General features: G+C 42.7%; 1 protein-coding gene across 1 annotated transcript in view; it reads right to left on the minus strand.

Annotated features, from left to right (window-relative positions):
- The window catches only part of SCML4 (Scm polycomb group protein like 4), a 110,756-nt gene extending 92,922 nt beyond the window's left edge, over window positions 1-17,834 (minus strand). The window contains exon 1 of the mRNA XM_030554231.1: window positions 17,767-17,834. The gene's annotated coding sequence lies outside the window, so the exon portion shown is untranslated. The remainder of the gene's footprint in view (window positions 1-17,766) is intronic.
- Between the last annotated feature and the right edge of the window lie 1,342 nt (window positions 17,835-19,176).

A 19,176-nucleotide genomic window follows, 5' to 3' on the forward strand; every position in this document is an offset into this window, starting at 1 on the left:
GGATATATTTAGATGTAATCAGCAGAGCCCGTGATGAAACATCTATGTGGCACTGCATTTATTACACCACCAACTGGTTCATTGTGGAGAGAAATCAGTTTATTCCCATCATAAAGACACAGTGTCTGACTGTAATCTCAGATACTTAGGAGCACATTGCTCAGCAGCTTGTCAAATCCACTACTGTGCAAACTGGCACAAACACAGCACATCATTTTAAAAGGTAGTGTAGCGATAGGCACTGCTTTGTCTGATGTCAGGCCTGGGCCCACAGAGGATACTGAACAAAGCATATAAAGTGAGTTGGGACTTTTCTACAACACAGCAGAAAGAGCCAGAGAGGTCTGGCAAAAGTCCTTGGGTGAGGTACAACCTGGAGTGGGTACCGGGAGAAGCCAGGATAGATCTTGGCACAGTCCCCCATAAATGGACACCCTGCTCGGGGGGAGAATGTGGCTGAGCGGTGTGGATCCTCTTCCTCTAAAAGTAGGCAGAGCTGACTGACAGCAGAGGATGGCCAGGGATGCTGGAGGATGCACTGAAGCAGTGCGATCCTTCAGCAGCCTTCACTAGCGGAACTTAAAGCTGCTCCCTCCTTCTGGAATACCCAAGGCAGGGTGGCAATTTCACTGCCTGTGCCCTCCCTCATGATGGGGGCCCTATTGACACAAGCAGTGGCAGTGTAAGCCTCTAGGGTCTGCAAAAGTGAATGTTCTTTTGTCTAAAACATGACCATAGACCTATCAGTAAAGAATGATCCAAAGCCCAAGAAAATCAATGGGAATTTTTCCACTAACTCCAGTGAGGTGTGGATCAGTCCCTCTATAAAAACGGTACCTTCCCACCCAACATAATATTCTTGCACCCTGTTTGTTTGAGACATACAAAGTTACAGCCCCACACATCCAACACAACTTTGAGATAGTGAGCCAGATTCTCTTCTAGCTCACCCATCAACAAAACTGTTGGCTGAGTTCTGACTATGCAACCTTTACTGCTAGTGATTAATCCTGTACGAGGCAGACAGATGAAAATCTTTTTGACTTGCAAAGTGAGAAAGTCTTATGCAGGTGGAAAGAGAAAAAATAAAGAACCCTGATGTGACATTTTCACAGTCAATTTTCTGACTAACCACAGTAAAGGCTCTCCAACATACCTATTTAACCAAACAAAAGAAAAAAACTGAATTCCTTCTCCGAAGGATCCTGCGATTCTAAAATGTTACAAGGTTCGAAGGCCTGCTATCTTAAGATGAATGGAACCACAGCCAAATGGATCTTCTTTTTAACAATCACAAGTAATTTAGTTGCCTTGCTTGCTCTGTACTGGTGTCTCATCAGCTGAGACTGCTGCTGCTAATTGTGTGAAAATTATGGTTAAGGCTAAGAGATCAATTGTTCATTGCAATATTTTCTCCCAATTTAATAACCTCAGTTAATTAGAAATCATGTGCAAATGCGTCAGGTAAACGTAACATAACTACCTGAAACACCTGACACCTCACTAATGTTACTGCCTCTAATACTCCTGTTAATGAAAATGTCTATTTAAGACACCTGTTAAAAGCTTGTAACAGTGACTCAGTGGCCACCACTGTGAGGACGACTCAGCAGAAACAGCTTGGGGATCTGTTCAGCAAGAAAGTTACCCATTCAAAGGGCCACATTCACAGCTCGCATAAGCAGAGCAGACTTCATAGAAGTCAGTCTAGTTGTGCTTGTGTCTGATTACTGGGTCCTAAGTGTTTACATAAACATGTAAATAATATATAAATATACACGTGCTTGGTCTGTGCCATTTTCTCCTATGTCTATCTTGGGAGTGATAAATGCATGGACACCAGTTAATGCTACGTATTTATCTATATCACGGTAGTATCTGAATGCTGACAAACGTTAATGTTATCCTTATAGCATTCCTGTGAGGGAGGGAAGGATTATTAAATCAGGAACTGAGGCCAGGTCTACACTACAAAACTACAATTTTGCTGATTTCACTGTGTCTACACTAGAGTCTTTTGCCAGCCCAGCTGTTGGTCCTGGACCATGCCTCATCACACCCCTGACTGACACAGCTATGCAGGCAAAAGGCTGTTGTGTAGACCAGGGTCAAGTGACTTGCCCAAGATCACAGAGAACGTTTGTGGCTGAGCCAGGAACTGAACTACATCCCAGAGCAAAGCATTCACTATAAGTCTATTTCTCCCCCTCCCCTCCACCCCCAGAGATTGGGAATTAAGGGAAAGGAGAATATAGTGAAGAGATCCCCTTCCTTGGGTGATTTCCTATTGTGACAGACTACACCTCACCCCTAAAAGTTATTCTATACAATCCTAGTGCAGCTCTCCCCAAGCCTTATTAAATAACCACATCTTTTATGCAAACAATTTTTGTTGACAGGCTTAAGGCAGATTATACTGTAAGTGAAATGCATCTGTACGAATTAGTCTTTTTTGTATGTAATTCTCATAAATGTGAGGAGCCCATGTGGTCATAATTTGTATTCAAACTAAATTATGATACAAAAGGTCAGAAATGATCAAAGGGATATTTTAAATGTTTTCCAGAAATATTTCCATATCTCACCAACTGTAGTTGGTCCAATAAAAGATATGACCTCACCCACCTTGTCTCACTAATATCCTGGGACCAATACGGCTCCAACAACACTGCACGTAATAGCAATAACTAGCTTTCATTAGGGCAGCTTAAAAATGGGAATCTTTTTCTGAAAAAAAGTGAAACGAGATGAAAATGTTTCCAGGATTTTTGACAAAAATGATTTGAAAGAAAACCAAATTTGGATTCAAATGGAATAGATATGAAAATTTGGGGGCTTTAGGTTTTTTCTTCCCTTTTGCTCCTTTCCCTCACTACCTTTTCTGGTGAAAAAAGTGGAAAGACAAAAAGGAAAAAAGGAAAAGGAAGGGCAAGAACAAGCCCTTTCCTCCCCCCAAAACTGATTTGATTTGAAATGAACATTTCCATTTTGAATCTTTCCACTGACAAATTGTTGCATCATTTAGCGTTAAGCTAAAATTGATATAAATGCTCAAACTGAAAGAAGAGTGTCCATACACAGTCCAAAGTCTGATTTAACTAGGTCAATTTCAAAAAGGACTTAGTTAAATTGATACAATTTTCTTGTGTAGACAAGGCCTGGGTGTCAGCAGCTCTCATTGTTTTCAGCAGGAGATGTAGGTGATCAGCTCTTCTGAAAATCAGGCCTCAAGCATCTTATGTTAAGTGTCCAGAATTTTAGGCATAAGTGACTTTCCCAAGGCCTCAGAGAGAATCTGAATTAATGCTGAATTAGGACTCAGGAGTTCCTGGTTCTAGGGCTACTGTTCAGACCATTTCTTTGCACAGTCTTTGTCACGACTTGTTTAAAACCAGGATGGAGGGGGGAGTGGATCGTTGACATTAAGATACAGACTCCATCTCAAATTAATTATACACTCATTTCCTCTCACTTGCCCCACATTCTCTCTTTAATCCTTCTCTTTTCACGCAGAAACACACTCAGATCATGCACGTCACTTTCAGATCTGCAGAGGTGAGCAGAAAAGCCAGGGCACAGCATGCAAACCACAACCACGCCAGGCACGGTGAGCAAGAGGCCAGCTCTGCAGAGAAGCAATAGGCCAGGCATAACTGTTGTACAGTATCTCCTGTTAAAGAAGACAGGTCAAGGCAGTGACTCCAAATGATGGTGTTACTATCCCACATGGTTTGCACTAGTATTTCAAGGTTCCCCACATGAACTGACAAATTGCTGTGTCAGCCAGTGCGTGCTCCATTATAATGTCAATGTCATCGTGTTCATTAACATAATTCCATGTAATAACCTCATCTTAGAATTAGAAGGTGATTTAAAGTGATCACCATGGCTATTTGAAAAACACAGGGTGAAACAAAGCACAACAACTCATGTACAAACCTAATAATGGAAGAAGACTCGCGTAAAAAACCTCTGTTCCAACTGGGTTCTTACCTTGATATGATTCATAGATGTGTGAATTAGGTTAACAAAAGGACTGCAATTATCTGCCACTGCAGTTACTGTAAAATTACTAGATTGCTGCTAATGCTGCTCCTGCTATTGCCAGGAACTGCTCCTTTATCAGGTTGCTGAAATTCAGCAACCTGTGTTCCTTTCACTAATTAATTGCCATCTGAGTTCTTAAGACAGACCGAAACAATAACATTGTGATCAACCACATTAGCCTAATGACTTGATTTTCAGTTTAGCACTGAGTTATCTTCAGCTAGTCTGTTTGAAAAAATTATTTCTTCTCTTTCTGTAATACCCACAGGAAAACAGTGTTTGGTGCAGGCTTGTGCCAGAGTGCTGCTTATAACCCCAGAAAGTGTCACAAAGAAGGAGCTTTGCATGCTCTTGGTTTTTTTTTTTTACTATGCAGTGGGCAAATTCGATCCAATAAAAAGACAGGCAACAAATAACATGCTGGCATGTGTAGCAGCTGCTGACAACACACCAGGTGTAGGGCACACCGTGTATGCCACAGCGTATAGCATTCATTTCCCTGGGAGCTGTATTTCTTAGGGTGGGTTTCTCTGTTCATAAGGACTTTTATTAACAGATCCCTACGGAAACTGATCTTCCTTGATTAGCAATTATGTTGTGTATTATTAGAAGGACATAATCTTCTTGAAAACATATGAATATATTGTGTCAGGGGTCAATGGATAGAGAAGAAGATGGGTCTGGTGGTTAGATCATGAGCCTGGGACTTGGACCAACTAAGGTTTCTGTAGAACTGGCATATCCTGGGTGATCTTAGGCAAATTACCCAAGTCTGGTGACTCTGTCTCTGTGAAATGGGGATAACAGTATTTCCCTACCTCCCACAGGTGTTGGGAGGGTAAATACATTAATGACTGTGAGTGCTTGGATGCTAAGGTAATGGGGGACGTATAGATACCAAAGATAGTAGATCAGCCGGTGTGGGTACCAAGCTCAAACACCTGTGACAACACGCAGTGAGCTTGGACCCAGTTTCCATCGATGTCCGTGGGAGTTTCACCATGGAACTCACTGGGAGTGGGACCAGGCCCCAGGGATACACAGAAAGGGCAATTTTAGACTAAAGCTTAGCAAACTGTTGGATGGTCTGAGCTACAAGTTCATCAGAATCCCTCCTCAAGCCAGACAGATTGCACATGGCTTTCATTGCACACATTTTGCACAGCTCTACTGAAAAGCATTCAGGATTTCATTTGAAGAACAATGCTGACAGGCTCAGTAGCAGCATTGCATTCTGTGGTGTGGAAGGAGTGTGCTCTGGAGCAGTCTCCCTGGCTGTGATTTTCAAAGGTGCTTAAGGGATTTAGGCACTCAAATCCAACTGAGTGGGAACTGGGTGCCTAATTCTCTTAGCCTCATTTGAAAAATCTTGGCTTCTGTGTCTCCCTCATTCCCCCAGCTGAGTTGTTGAAGCGTTTTGGTAAGGCTGGCTTGGAGGAAGGTTGAAAGCTGCTTGCTGCATGAACACTGCTTGCCAGCTGATGCTTGAAATAGCAAGACTACAGATGGATATCCCCATAGAGAAGGCAGTGGTCTACAAATTAAGTAGGATGGGCTAGTATGAGTATAGGTAAGACAAGGAATAACCTGCATTCTAATGTCTGGGCAAATTATCACCACAAAATAAAATCTAGACTCCCCACAAATACACGTCACGAGAAAAAAAAAAGCCACAGAGTTGCAGCTATAAGTATGGTCTGTGATGTGTGTAAGTGCAAATGTTAACCCATCCAAAAGGGCTCTGGGGGGAAAGAAACAACTTTTGGCCATAAGAGCAAAAAACCTCTGCACAATCCCCTTCAAAAGCCTAAACTAAACCTGCACCTGACTGTCAGCCATAGCATAATGTGACCAGCCACTTACTATAACAACTAATCATTGTAATAGTTAGCACCTGGCGCCTTAAGTGAGCTCAGGGCCCATTGTGCCTGACACTGTGCAAACATGGAATAAGTCAGTCCTTGCCTTGAAGGGCTTACACTCTAAATAGACAAGACAGGCAGAGGGTTGGAAGAGAAAATGAGGTACAGTAGTGAAGTGACTAGCTCAAAGTCACCCAGCAGGTCAATGGCAGAGCTGAGAATAGAAGCCGGTTCTGTGGCGTCCCAGTGCAGTGCTTTATCCACTAGATGACACTGCATCCCTGGTGACAGTATCTCTCACTTATGTGAGGATAAAACACATGACCTGGCAGCCTGCAAAAATACCCCAAATAATGAAAATATTGCCAACACCGCAGGACACAGGATTAATTCAGAAGCGGAACTAACAGCCAGAGGGGAGACACAAACTAGATTGACAAGTAAAAACCACTCTGATCAAAAGCATGACAAATTCTGGCAAGTACGAGAATACTCTCTCAACAACTGCCCCCCCTACAAGAAACACACTCCCAACTGGCGTGTTCTAACCAAAACCAAGACAAGAGCAGCCTTCAGCAGAGAATCTGGTGCAAATCGGGGCACACCTCTGAATGAAATGATTAATGGAGCAACTCCACCATGAAGGAACCATAAAAGATTTCCTGTGGCCTGGCCAAACCTTGCAGGCAATCAATATCATTTGCATATACAATGCATTGTTTCATTACAGCACGAAGTACTAGACTAACAGGAAACTCGGGAACAGGCCTTCTCTGTGTGCCCTCTCTGAAAGGAAACACACACCCAGCTTCAATACTGAAAAGTATTCATGTACCTGAGGTGCACTGAGGCTCTGTGAAACCAAACCCGTGGCTTTGATTGTGATTGGAAAAGCAGGAGACGCACAAGAGGGGATGGCAGGCAGTGAAAACCCAGGTGATCTGTGGGAAAGAACCACTCGAATGTACTTAGCAAAACCTCCTTGTCTGGATAGGCTGGGATCCATGTATCTCCTGGTTTAGTGCGTGTTCTCTGACACACACACCACTATTAACCTTAGACCCACTTCCCAGGCCCCATAACTCTCCCCCAAAATCACCTTTCATGATTATATTCTATTATGATCTAGTGTAGGTTTTTCTCAAGAGGCCAACAGACACCAAGACCATTCAGACTTGCATTGGTTTGTCCTTTGTGGCCCCTGCCCTTCACTGCTCCCAGATGCAGCTGCTTTTTCTTCTTTATTTCCTTCCTTCCTTCCAATTCTTTCTCTTGGTATTTTGGGGAGGCTTTTGCAAAAGGGTGGGATTTAGACTGTGCTTCACAGTAGTCAGGTCTGGGGTCATTCTAAGCTCTCCAAAGACATGGTGCCTTATACACTAAGACACCACTCAGCCAGCATAGAGAGGCATTCGTATAAATGGGAGTAAGGTACAGGGGATCTCTACCTTCTTGCCGCTGAGCTGTTATCATGTATACTATCACCTGAGCCAGACAAGGGGCAGGGGCTTTGAACAGGGCTGTATTCAAGGAGAGCACTGCACAAATAGAGTACATAGGGTACTAATGAAAAGTGGGGCAGTGTAGGGAAGAGTCTGGTGACAGGCAGAGGGAAATGGATTGTCACAAGGCAGCCCTATATTCTCCTATCAGGGATAGCTCATTATAGGGGTGTCCTCTTGTTTTTACAGTAGGCTAGAGCTGCGTTTCTCAACTATTTTGATACCAGGGACTGGCTTGCTGCCTTCCTAAACAGTGTCAGGGAGATCTCAGGGACTGGTGCCGGTCCATAGATGGGTCTTTGAGAAACACTGGGCTAGAATTTGCTCCTGGGTGACACAGCTATGGTACTCCATTGAATGTACTGGATTTACTCCTCACTGACATCAGAGTAAATGACAGGAGAATCAGGTCCTATATAAGCAAAAGAGTCACAGCACGTGACACCGAAATGCAGACGTGCCGGGGGCGGAAAGTAGCAGGTGCTGAGCAGTGCACAGCAAGATTAGATGCCAGTTTAGGACAAGAGGTGAAGAATCCCTAACCCAGCCAAAAAAGGAGGGGGAATTTACAGTAGGTAGAAAGAGTGTAAGTTTGGCCAGCAGTCAAGCAGGCAGGAATTAACACCCTGCCTCTTGCACCTGCAATATCACAGTGTTGCCCTAACATCATATTGAGACTTTGGTTCAGTAAGGTCTTGCTCCCATCAATCTTTTACTCCTGCAAGTAGGCCCCACTGATGTCAGTGGGACTGCACGTGCATGTAAGTGTTTGCAGGACTGGTCCCTAAAAGGGAAGAATGTCACGTAGTCAATAACCAGGCACCACTCCAACGTGGAAGGGAAAAACTAGGCAAAAACCAGGAACATAGCAATATCTTAGTGTGCCAGGGCGCTGCATTTTTCAAATAAACCATACAGAGTGATACATATTTACATGCACTAGCCCCTCTTAGAAGCATAGACAATTTGTGCAGGTAACTCCCATGACCGTTAAGGGAAGCCATTCACATAAATCCCGCACACGTTAATGGCCGACAAGCCCCCTTTGTGTAGGATTTCGTGTTGCTGCATTTAGCAAACGCAGTGTAAATGTGGCTAACTTAATATGCAAATACATTCAAATATTTTCTGAGCCATAAGAGATAGTTACCAGGCACATCTCTCATTCATCGTTTATAAAAAAATAGATGGAGACTGACAGATGAAATCAGAAGATAAATGTTATGAATATATTTTTTCTGTTGCAAAGGGGAAAAGGACATAGACTCTCTGCCTGTACATAAATAATGATAATAAATTGAGTTTCTCTCAGATAATCTGTCTTCTGTTTAGTTCATTTTTTTGTGTCCTGGGTACCCATCTCCAAATCCTTGTTTCTTGCATTGCCATTCTGTCTTGGTTAAACTGGGTTCCCTCTGACCCATCCCCTGGGCAGCAGAATAATGCTTTGTAATTTCACCAGGTTACTCATTCAGGGTCTGGTTGGTAACTTGGCAGCTTCCCAACTTGCATGAATGAAGCGAGTCTGCCTTGGAAAGATGGGTCAACCCTCTTTAACCCTTTGGTTTCCCGACACCAAAAGCCAAGTATATTCGATAATGGCCTTTGGAGTCAGGGAGGGAAAAGACAATAAAAAATTAGCTCACTCTTACATTTTTCTTCTGGGATTGTTTGACAGGGCACCGATGAGACGGTGTCAGAATTAAAGTCAATGGTGCTGCATAGCAGAAGAAAACCAATTTTTTGCACCAAGGAAACTTTTAAAATGTATTGGAAAGCGAATTAACCCATCACCTTAAACACCTCAAGTCACTCAGGCAATAGGTGTGACTGAAAGATGCCTTACACAGAGGTGTATCCTGCAAAGCACACTGAGCTGTTCATTATTTCCCTTTCATACCAACATGTCTCATTACATTTGTACTTAGTTCATTGGTTTACTCTTTGCTATATTCCTCTCAAAGCAAAGCCCTAAATAATAACCTTTCCATAGGTTTAGGGTGGGGGTTTTGAAACCCACCCTAGGAATTTCAAAAGAGAATTACATTCCTGTTACCGAATTCAGTAGGATGGTTCAAATAAATCTATAACAAGGATCTCATTATTTATTACATTCTGCTTTCATCCCTGTTAAATTCTCAAACTTGTGGGGAGACTCTGAACTTCTTCTGGGGATGTTCGCACTCAGTTTGCCTGTATAGACGGGAAGAGAGGGACTAGGAGAAGAACTAAATAATCATACTTTCCACCTGCACAAGCCTTTTTTCAGTGGAGGTTCTCCAAGAACTTTACAGACTATACATGCTTTTTTGTTTGGTGCTTAACTAAACCAGAAACCCAGTCCAGCATACTCAGGAATGAAGACTTAATATTCAACAATTCAGTCTAATTTGCTCAAATACAAATGGAGCTCATCACAAAGAAGAAAATATTGACCAGATGCTCTGTCTCCAAACTACAATTCCATCATGCTACATTGCCCCTGCAATTTCTCCCTAGTTATCAGTCCCGCGCCCCCTTTCCTTCCTTTGAAAACTGCTTCCCATTGAAAACAAAAAACAAAAAAAAATCTCTTTATTATTAGGCCTAAATATTATTTCTGGTGAAATTGGAGGAACCCTCCTCCAGGATTTCTCTCTCTCCCGTTTCTCTCTTTTTCATTTCTATGTATATGTTCCCAGTTCTTCCCCTGAGTGAACCAGCATTTGTAAACTTATGTTTAAGTTTCATAAATGAAGCCATTTTATATAAAACATCCAAAAAAACCCCTTTGCTATATTACATTTCTGTCATTCTTTGGCTCCTTTCTTCACCTCCTGAAAGATGCTTAGCTACTAAGGCGTTGGGTGCAGTACAAATACATTAGTCAGAGTGGATAAAAGGTGCTTATTATGAGCCAAATTACCCCGCCCCTCTCCGCATGCACACACTTTGGGTGCCTGTAAAACCCTGTGGGTATTTAGACACTAGTGGGTTGGTTGGGAGGTGGCCTTTCTGGGAGTGGAACACAAACTCAGTGGTTCCATCAGTGTGTTACAGATAGGTCAGGAAACGTGGGTATGGATGCTGCCTGTGAACATGTGGATTTCTCAGTGGTTAGCCCAGTTTTACGTTTATACAGGTAAATGAATCAAACCAAAACTCTTTCAGAAACATGCTAGTGTATATAGAAATTTCTACGATGTTCTGCACTATCCTCTTAGCCTCTCAAAGCTCAGGCTGTGACAGACTCTGGTGAAACAGCAATTGAATTACATCCCATATCTAATTACTGAGGTAATTTCAAAGAGGAAAGGGAGATTTCACATCAAGGGGGGTGGGGTGGGGGTCTGTCTTGCGGTTAAGGCACCACTAAGGACAGCTTGGCTCCATTCCCAGCTCTGCTACAGCCATCCTGAGGGAGCTTGGGCAAGTCACAGTCTGTGTCTCAGCTCCACAGCTATAAAATGGGAATAACACCACATAGTTTCTTGTCTCTTTATGCTGTAAGTTATTGGAGAAAGTTCCTCATTCAAAATACAGCCTAGAAAAATGGGTCCTTAATCATGGTGGGAGCCTCCAGACAACTATTAATAATATATCCAACTGTGGAATTGCACAGGGTCCTTGGTCTAGGATCTCACACGTCTTAGGGGAGTTGCTTGCCTTGTTTGAAGAATGAGATAATGGGGTTATTTGAGGGGGATGGTCTTTCAAGGACTTCATGTCACCAGGGATTTCCCCCGCATTGTTGGAAGTTGTCTCTCTCATTATGTAGAGTGGGGTGAAAGGGAGAGGTGTGGGGGGGGGGAGTGGAGTGGGAGTGCAGCATAAAGCCCCTCTTGAAAACTGTTGTTGCCAAGCCAACCTGATCTTTAAATGGAAATATCAGAGAGGCATTTTCCTCCAGGGACCTCCACTTTTCAAAGCTAAAAGAAATATATGCTACAGCATGAGGGAGCTCGTCCGTGTCTCTCTGTGCAGGGGCTGTTCAATCAGTATAATCTTTCCTGGAGGTATTTGGAAACACTGGAGAATGCTCTCTGGGATGCATTGTTAGAGACTTTCCTCTCCTTGCAGCATCAGGTACCAGCCACTACTGCAAGTGGGATTCTGATGGAAGTCACGTGATCTGGCAAAGCCTGTGTTTCTCTCTCTTTCATCAACTGCACCACACCTGAAGTAGCAGGAGAATGTCCTCATTAACAAATTGCACTGCTAGAATGAAACCTTCATATGCAGAATTAAATGCCCTGGTTACAGCCTGAGCTTGCCCAAGACCTTCCTTCATCTCTGGTGCAGAGGTTAAGCTCTCAGTTAATTATCAAACCACCCTTGGACATCTAGCCCTGAGCAATTGTGAAAATAAATATGTTAATGATGAGTTAATCTATTAAAAACAGAGGGAGTCCAACAGAGATATGTGGGGAAGAAGAGGGACATTTAACCTGTGAGGTGAGGGCAGTGTACAGTACATTCTGCACTGCTCTGCTCAGTCCATTGATGCACAGGCAAAAACACAGAGAATCAGGCAAGTGCCAGGAAAATGTGTGTGCACAGTGCACAAATAGAGCATCTCCATCACTTAGAGTTACAGGCTTTCCCTCAGCAGAAAGTACCCCCACAAACACACAATTCACACCTGAGGAGCACTTCGAAGAGGAAAGTAGCTGATTTTTACAAACAACTTGTCTTGCTTCAGATCACAAATGATGTCATACTAGTGTTATGTCACACTAAGGTGACATACACTGAGATGCAGCACAAGAAGTAACATCTTAAATTAACCCCTTGTGTTTAATAAAGCAACACTTCTATCACAATTACCTTCACCATCTGTGTAGATCATGCTCAGATATATTTGTTTTACATAGAAACCTGCTCAACCTTAAGTATAGCATCAATACCAAGAAGGATATGCCGAGAAAATGTGCACATGATGCAACAGGTTGAGAAGAGCATGTTGACCAGCACACATATAATGTATATAAATGTACATATGTGAGTATGTATATAGCCTCTGCAGAGGATAAACTTAACACCAGGATTTAAAATACACTTCTACCCTGATATAATGGTGTCCTCGGGAGCCAAAAATTCTTACCACATTATAGGTGAAACCGTGTTATATCGAACTTGCTTTGATCCACCAGAGTGCGCAGTCCCACACCCCAGAGCACTGCTTTACAGCGTTATGGCCGAATTTGTGTTATATTGGGTTGCTTTATATCAGGGTAGAGGTGTAGTTTATAGTTCTGATCCTGCAGGTTCAATTTTATTCGTGTGAGTAGTCCCACTGAAATCAATGAAACACCACTGGGAGTACTTGTGTGAGTAGAGGTAAAGATGTGAGTATGTGTTTGCAGGATCAGAACCAAAATGTGTGTCTCCCTAAATCACTCATTAAGCAGACAGTCTAATGTTCCATGGGTCATTTAAAATGCTGGAGAAACGAGGGCCAGGTTCTTGGTCCCAGCCCTGGCAGTGTTGCTCTGCCCCAGCACCTTGAAGTGGTTGAAAAGTTTCCCCAGCAGATGTGGGGAGGATTTCCCCTGGGAGAAGGAAATAACCTGCTCCTACACCCTCCACATAGGGGCTATGTGGGGATAGGACAAGATGAAGAACATGTCACTCCATTTGATCTTCAGTCAGCATCACAGTCCCTCTAGAATCACGACAGCTGATGTCATTTCAAGCAGCACTCATTTCAGATGCTCAAAGTTACACCAGCCCAGGACCACTGGCATGGCAAAGTGGCTTAGAGGCACTTTCCCCTCTCTACTCCAAACTCCCCTGAGCTGGGCCAAATTTACCGTCAGTCAAGCTGAGGCTCTGGTCTCTGATGTTTACACAATCTCTAATATAAAAACCACCAGGCTTTTTTGCTTCAGCTCCTGTTGGGTTCCAGCCTTGCAAACTGCAGTGAAGACCCCTAATTTCAATTAAGAAGTTTTCAGCAGGGATTGCCTAGTTACCTGGAATTCTTATGCCTGCCATATATTTTCCAGTTACTAATTAATATTCATTATGATGCAGATATGCATTTGGTAAAGTGCTAATGGCTCCTTTTTGCCAGCTACCTTTTGACGGAGAGCTACACAGACAGACATCTGCATAAAGGAGCAGGAAGGATTTTCAGAAGCAAAGTGTACCTCAGTAGAGCTAGGGCTTTGGGGTGCTCTGGTGCATCACAAAGAGGTCGGGGTGGGGGAAGGGAGGGCTCAAGGGGTGAATAGGAAACTTTTTCCTTCCCACCAGCAAAAAGAACAAGTGAAAACATGTGGAGAGCAAAAGGCTTGCACTGTAGCTCAGAATCTCTCATGTGATGAAAATCAGTGGGAGTGTGGAAAGGTGGACTCAGAACAAGAGCAAACTGTCCAGTACAAGAAGAATTATCAATCCTTCAGTGTGACATAACTACTCATCCAGTGCACGTTTTCAGAAACTTTGTGCTCTGTCCAGTTTTACACTGTTTCCTTCAGGTAGCACTCAATCTTAGTCAACAACCTCTAGTTTTGACGATGTTTTAAGGCAATTAAAAAAAACCCCACAACATAGACATTTAAATGATTAGTTAGCAAAATTTAACCACACCCTCACCACGTTTCCTTCTGCCAAATCCTTCACCTTTGTCAGCAGGAAAACTTGGTGCAAAGAGGCTAGTTTAGACTGTATTTTTAAAGAAATATATATGTCAATAACAAATTAATTAACATCTTTAACACACAGCAACTGTAATTCTCCTTCACGTTTGCATAGAACAATGTGTAATCTCCCTGACACAGTTGTGAATGAGCTAATAAGAACATAGCAAAAAAGAAAGATAATTTTGTTTCCGTTCTTCAAGAAGCCAATTCTTCATGAGGCAACACCTTAAAACAAATAATTTATTCCAGAAATAATTTTTCATTCAAGGTGAGATTGGCATGTCTCCCATTGTACAAATAAACACTATTAATTATTGTTCCTTCACTGTCCAGTGAAACCCATAGTAACAGTCACCTGCTAAATATTGTCACTAGTTCTAATGGCCAGCAAGATGATTTCCATCCACCAGAGAGTTCCTTCACATTGGGATCAGTACTAACTCCTCCCTCCACCCACTATTCAGCTCGCGCAGGGACGGGGGGAAGAGGACCCTAGGGGAAAGGCTCTATTCCTTCTTACATTGTAAAAAGGGGGAGGTGTCAGTAACACTCTGAAGATGTGATACTGCTGAAAATACCAGTATAGACAGGGCCTGATCTAATGGAAACCAATGGAAAGACCTTCACTGACATCAGTGAGATTTGGATCAGGCCCACCAAGTCTAAGGATTTTGCTTCTTCAAATTTTTCCTTATAACCCGGTTCTTCCAAACATTCTTGTTTTCACCAAACAGTTTCCTGACACACCTTGCCAGCCCCTGCCTGACCTGGCCTGTGTCCATGGCGCTTGGTTTCATTTGCCTCATTTATCTCCGCTGCCAATAGTTTGGGGGCAGAGAATGCGTCACCCTCTTTGGTTTGTTCATACCATGTACATGTTTTGTATGTATAGGGAATAACAACATAACTCTGTTAGCTGGAGTGGAGTAAGGGCCTTCCTTAACAGGGAAGAATTCCTACTTAGTCCTTACTGGAGGGGACAGCGGCCTTCTGTTCAAGGATAAGAAAAAATAATAGAAATAATCACTTGAAGTAATAGGGCATTTCTCTCTTGAGCCCTCTCCCTTCGGCGGACCCATGCTACAGTGAGACTTAGGGGTTGTCAACACTGCAGTTAGACACCGGCGGTTAGCCCGGGCCAGCTGACAGGCTTGTGGGGCTCGGGCTAAGGGGCTGTTTAATTGAGTTGCAGACGTTCTGGCTAGAGCTGGAGTCCAGACTCTAGGACCCTGTGAAGGGGGAGTTGTCCCAAAGCTTGGGCTCCAGCCCAAGCCAGAACATCTGCGCCACAATGAAACACCCCTGCAAGCCTGCGTCAGCTGGCCCAGACCAGCCATGGGAGTCTAACCAAAGTGTAGGCGTACCTTAGACGTATGAATAATAGTACTGAGCCCAAAGGCCAGCCTGTGAGTGTGCCATTTCAGGAGTGGTCCCAAGAAGCTTTCGCTCCCATTTGTATGGCCTACAAAGGCCAAGGAAAACACAGACATTGCACTCTGCATGCTCTCTGCATGCTCTCCTAGAGGCACACAGCATCCCAAAGCATATGAGGGAAGTCAAGGGGGTAGCACCATGGCTATTTCCACCATTTGCAGTGGTCCACAGAGCAAGTGTATATTGCAGTTCCCCCTGCAGGGATGCAAGCACAGGTGCACTCCAGTGGCATGCTGTGGGGCTCAGAGAGGCAGCTGGAGGGGTGCAACTCGGCACAGGACTGCATATTAAAGATGCAATTGAGCCCAAAGAGATGGCTGGGGTAAGTAAAGGTTTGCAGGGTCAGGTTTGCAAAAAACCCAGATGCACAGAATATTGGAATGATATCGGGGCAGCCTGTTTTTCTACTCACTGTCTCAAGATTGTGATGTTATTGCCTGTGACAGAATAACATACTTTAACAGCTGGAAGTTTTGTCACTAGTCTACTCTTGCCCTAGCATCGGTCCTCCTGCTATCTCATTGTTGAGATGCATCGAGACGCGCAGTGAAGAGACAGTGGCACAGATTTAGGGTGTGAACTCAGAGGAGAACAAAGCTGTACTGCAGCAGCAAAGGCTCCACTATGGAACACTAAATTAAAAAAAAAAATCTTGCCATTGATTAAAGAATAAGTAGTGAGTGGTTCTGCTTTGGAGACTTTTCATTTCGTTTTGTTATGAATATACTCTTTTGGGAGCTAAGCTGCAGTCTCTTGCGAGGATCGCCCCTCACTGCTGCTCCGTGCATAGTTGTCAATATGCCTGACGGACAGTGCAGGCGCTCAGAGTCCCAGAGCTGCAATCCAAAGAACAGTCTCTTTATACTGAGTTGTAGGGTGAAATCCAGAAGCACTTCAGTCAGCAGGGCTTTCAGCTGCTGTGTACACAAGTTGTTGTGGTGCACCTCACTCAACACCCCACTTTCCAACTTCACCTCAAATAGACTAGAATCAGTCAGGGAGGCGGGTGGTTAATGCTTACATTATAGAAAGAAAAAAAAACATGGCAAAATTAAATTGAATATTCTTAAAGTTCTAGGGATGACATCTGAAATATTCTGTAGCTCTGTAACCTGGCATTGTCCATTTTTAGTAGAAACAAGTACATTTTGTGGCAAGCACAGAGCTCAGGGGATGTCTGAGAAAAATCTCTCTCCGCAGTGTCTTCTTTATAGGCAGTGTGGTCACTCATTCATTCATACGTTATCAGCTGCTGCTGGATTTCAGGATGTGGCCAGGTCTTTCAAACTTAAAAATCAACTATTTATACTAATTCTTTTCTACATAGTGTCCACCATTGTATTAAGGGTGTTCTGGTTACACCATTTCAAATAGATCTATGAAAAAAATAGCAAATCTATCCAGCAGCCCCTTTCGGACAAGACTGCATCACCACAGATTTTAACAATGGGTTTATCTCAAGAGTTTTTGATAGAGCCCAAGAACAGAGGGGTTTTGTTATTTTTACCCAGAGGTTTAAGTAAAACAGCACCCAACAGTGGAATTCTTTCTGACGCAAAGTGTGGCTCGCATTGACTTAATAACTGTGTTTCTTTCTTTTATTGTACAGGAAAAATCAATGTGAGATCTTAGTTTCAAAAAGTCACCTGTGGCCAGATAGGACTGGAAGCCACTGAGTTTAAACAAGATCTCTAAAACTGGGCATTCAAAACTAAAAGGCAGATCCTCAGCTGGTGTAAATTGAGAAAGGTTCTTTGAAGTCAATGGAGCTATACTAATTTACACAAGCTGCTGCCTGGCTCTAAATGTTTAATCTGAACGCAAGAGTGTCAGCACAGCATTTCTGAAGAAGCTGTAAGTATTATCAGAACACAAAGGTACGTTTTAAGATACAGTCCTGTGGACACAAACAATTACGCATCTTCCAGATATTGCTACCTAACCCCTTTTTAAGTTGATTTTTCATTATTCTCTGTGTTATACAACCTTAGATACTCATGGTCTATACTTGGTCAAAATGTCTCCAGAACATTCTTAAAATAAAATACAGAATTAAAATCACACACACCCCCAAACAGACAAGTTAGCTTGTGTTCCTTCTGCAGATTTCTACATTGGCTTTGGATTCCTGGAACTTGCCTCATCTATACTGAAAACCCCAATGCTATTTCGTTCTAACAAATTAGCAGTTTTACATAAACCCCAAGCAAAGCAAATGGCATTCATAGCCTCTTTCATTTATGAGCTCTGGAGAGAGAAACAACTTCCAGCTATGTCAATTGTTAAATTACTCACTGAGCAGGTAGAACTGCACCCTCTGTAAAAGATTCGCTCTTTGTAGACTGGATGGAGTGATGGCGTGTGAAGTTAAGGGACACAATTGCAGGGCTAACAGGAGTTGCACACACCCGTCACCCAGGTGATGTATGTCTACTTAATCAAGAAATTATTTGCGCCTGTTGTACCAATAACCAAGCCTATCTTTAAAACATCTGAAAAGACAAATCAACTAAGCTAAAGTGTCCTCCTTTGCTTCCTTTGTAAGTTAGAAGCCTTCTATCCTTAAAAGAAAAACCAGCACATCAAAATACTGCCTCCGGCAATTGTCAGTTAAGGATCCTAAGGATTAAATCCAACTTAATACATGATTTGGAGGTATTAAAAAGATGATTTTTTAGATTGCCTGCCTGAGGAGCTATTGTTTGTTAAAAACCCAAACCCGTGCTGTAAATACTGCTGCCCGCTATTCATGTTTCCAGGTAAGGAGCTTTTAAAAATGGAAGAGACATACACCTGGCAAGGGAAGGAAAGAAAGCCACTTTGATTTACATTTGAAAAAAGCATGAAGACACTCCACATAGTCAAAGAAATAGTTTAAATAGAGAAGCAGTTACACTCATAGACTAGCACACACGCAGACACAGACCAAACCTGCTGAATACACTGATATCCTGCCCCTTTCTTTATTAAACTGTTCCTGAAAACACAATATTAGTAGCATGACTAAGTTAAGGTGTGGTTCAGTGTACATAGTCATCGTACAGCAGGGTCACTGTATGCATGTATCACATACATACAGTATGCAATTTAGGATTGCTAAAGTTATCATCTAGCAGTGCATACAACAGAATGACAGCTGCTTAAAACAGGGCTCAACAACAAAAACAAGGCACAGAAGAAGCATGCATTCCCCTTACCTATTGCTTATGTTAAAACACTGATCAGTGTCTTACAGAGACCAGGTATTTCGACCTAACAGGCATATGACTTTCAGCACATGCACACAGACTATTGCAAAAGCCATCTTCTCCCTGTCTGTTAGCACACTGTAAGTCTCCAGCAGCTCAGCTCTCCAGCTGCAAACATCTCATTAGACTAATGCATTCAGCACAGGCAGAAAACTCGATTTACCATAGCTACAGCAATGAATTTCCATTACGATGACAGCTTCAACCACATCATGTCCGGAAAACCAGCCAACCACTGCCTTTTAAAGAACACACACATTTTACACGCAAAAAATGAGGCCTGTGTGTTGTTTCCTTTCTCTTAGCAGCTAAACTAAGAAATTTTTTTTTGTCATTTATTTATTTATTTATTTATTTAAAATCCATACAAACTGAAAGGTAATAGAACTTTCACTTTTTTAATAATAATGTCCCTGGCAATAACATTAATTATATTATGATGATCAGAATGGGTGTT

This window comes from Gopherus evgoodei, chromosome 3 (assembly GCF_007399415.2).
Source record: "Gopherus evgoodei ecotype Sinaloan lineage chromosome 3, rGopEvg1_v1.p, whole genome shotgun sequence".
Lineage (NCBI taxonomy): Eukaryota > Metazoa > Chordata > Testudines > Testudinidae > Gopherus > Gopherus evgoodei.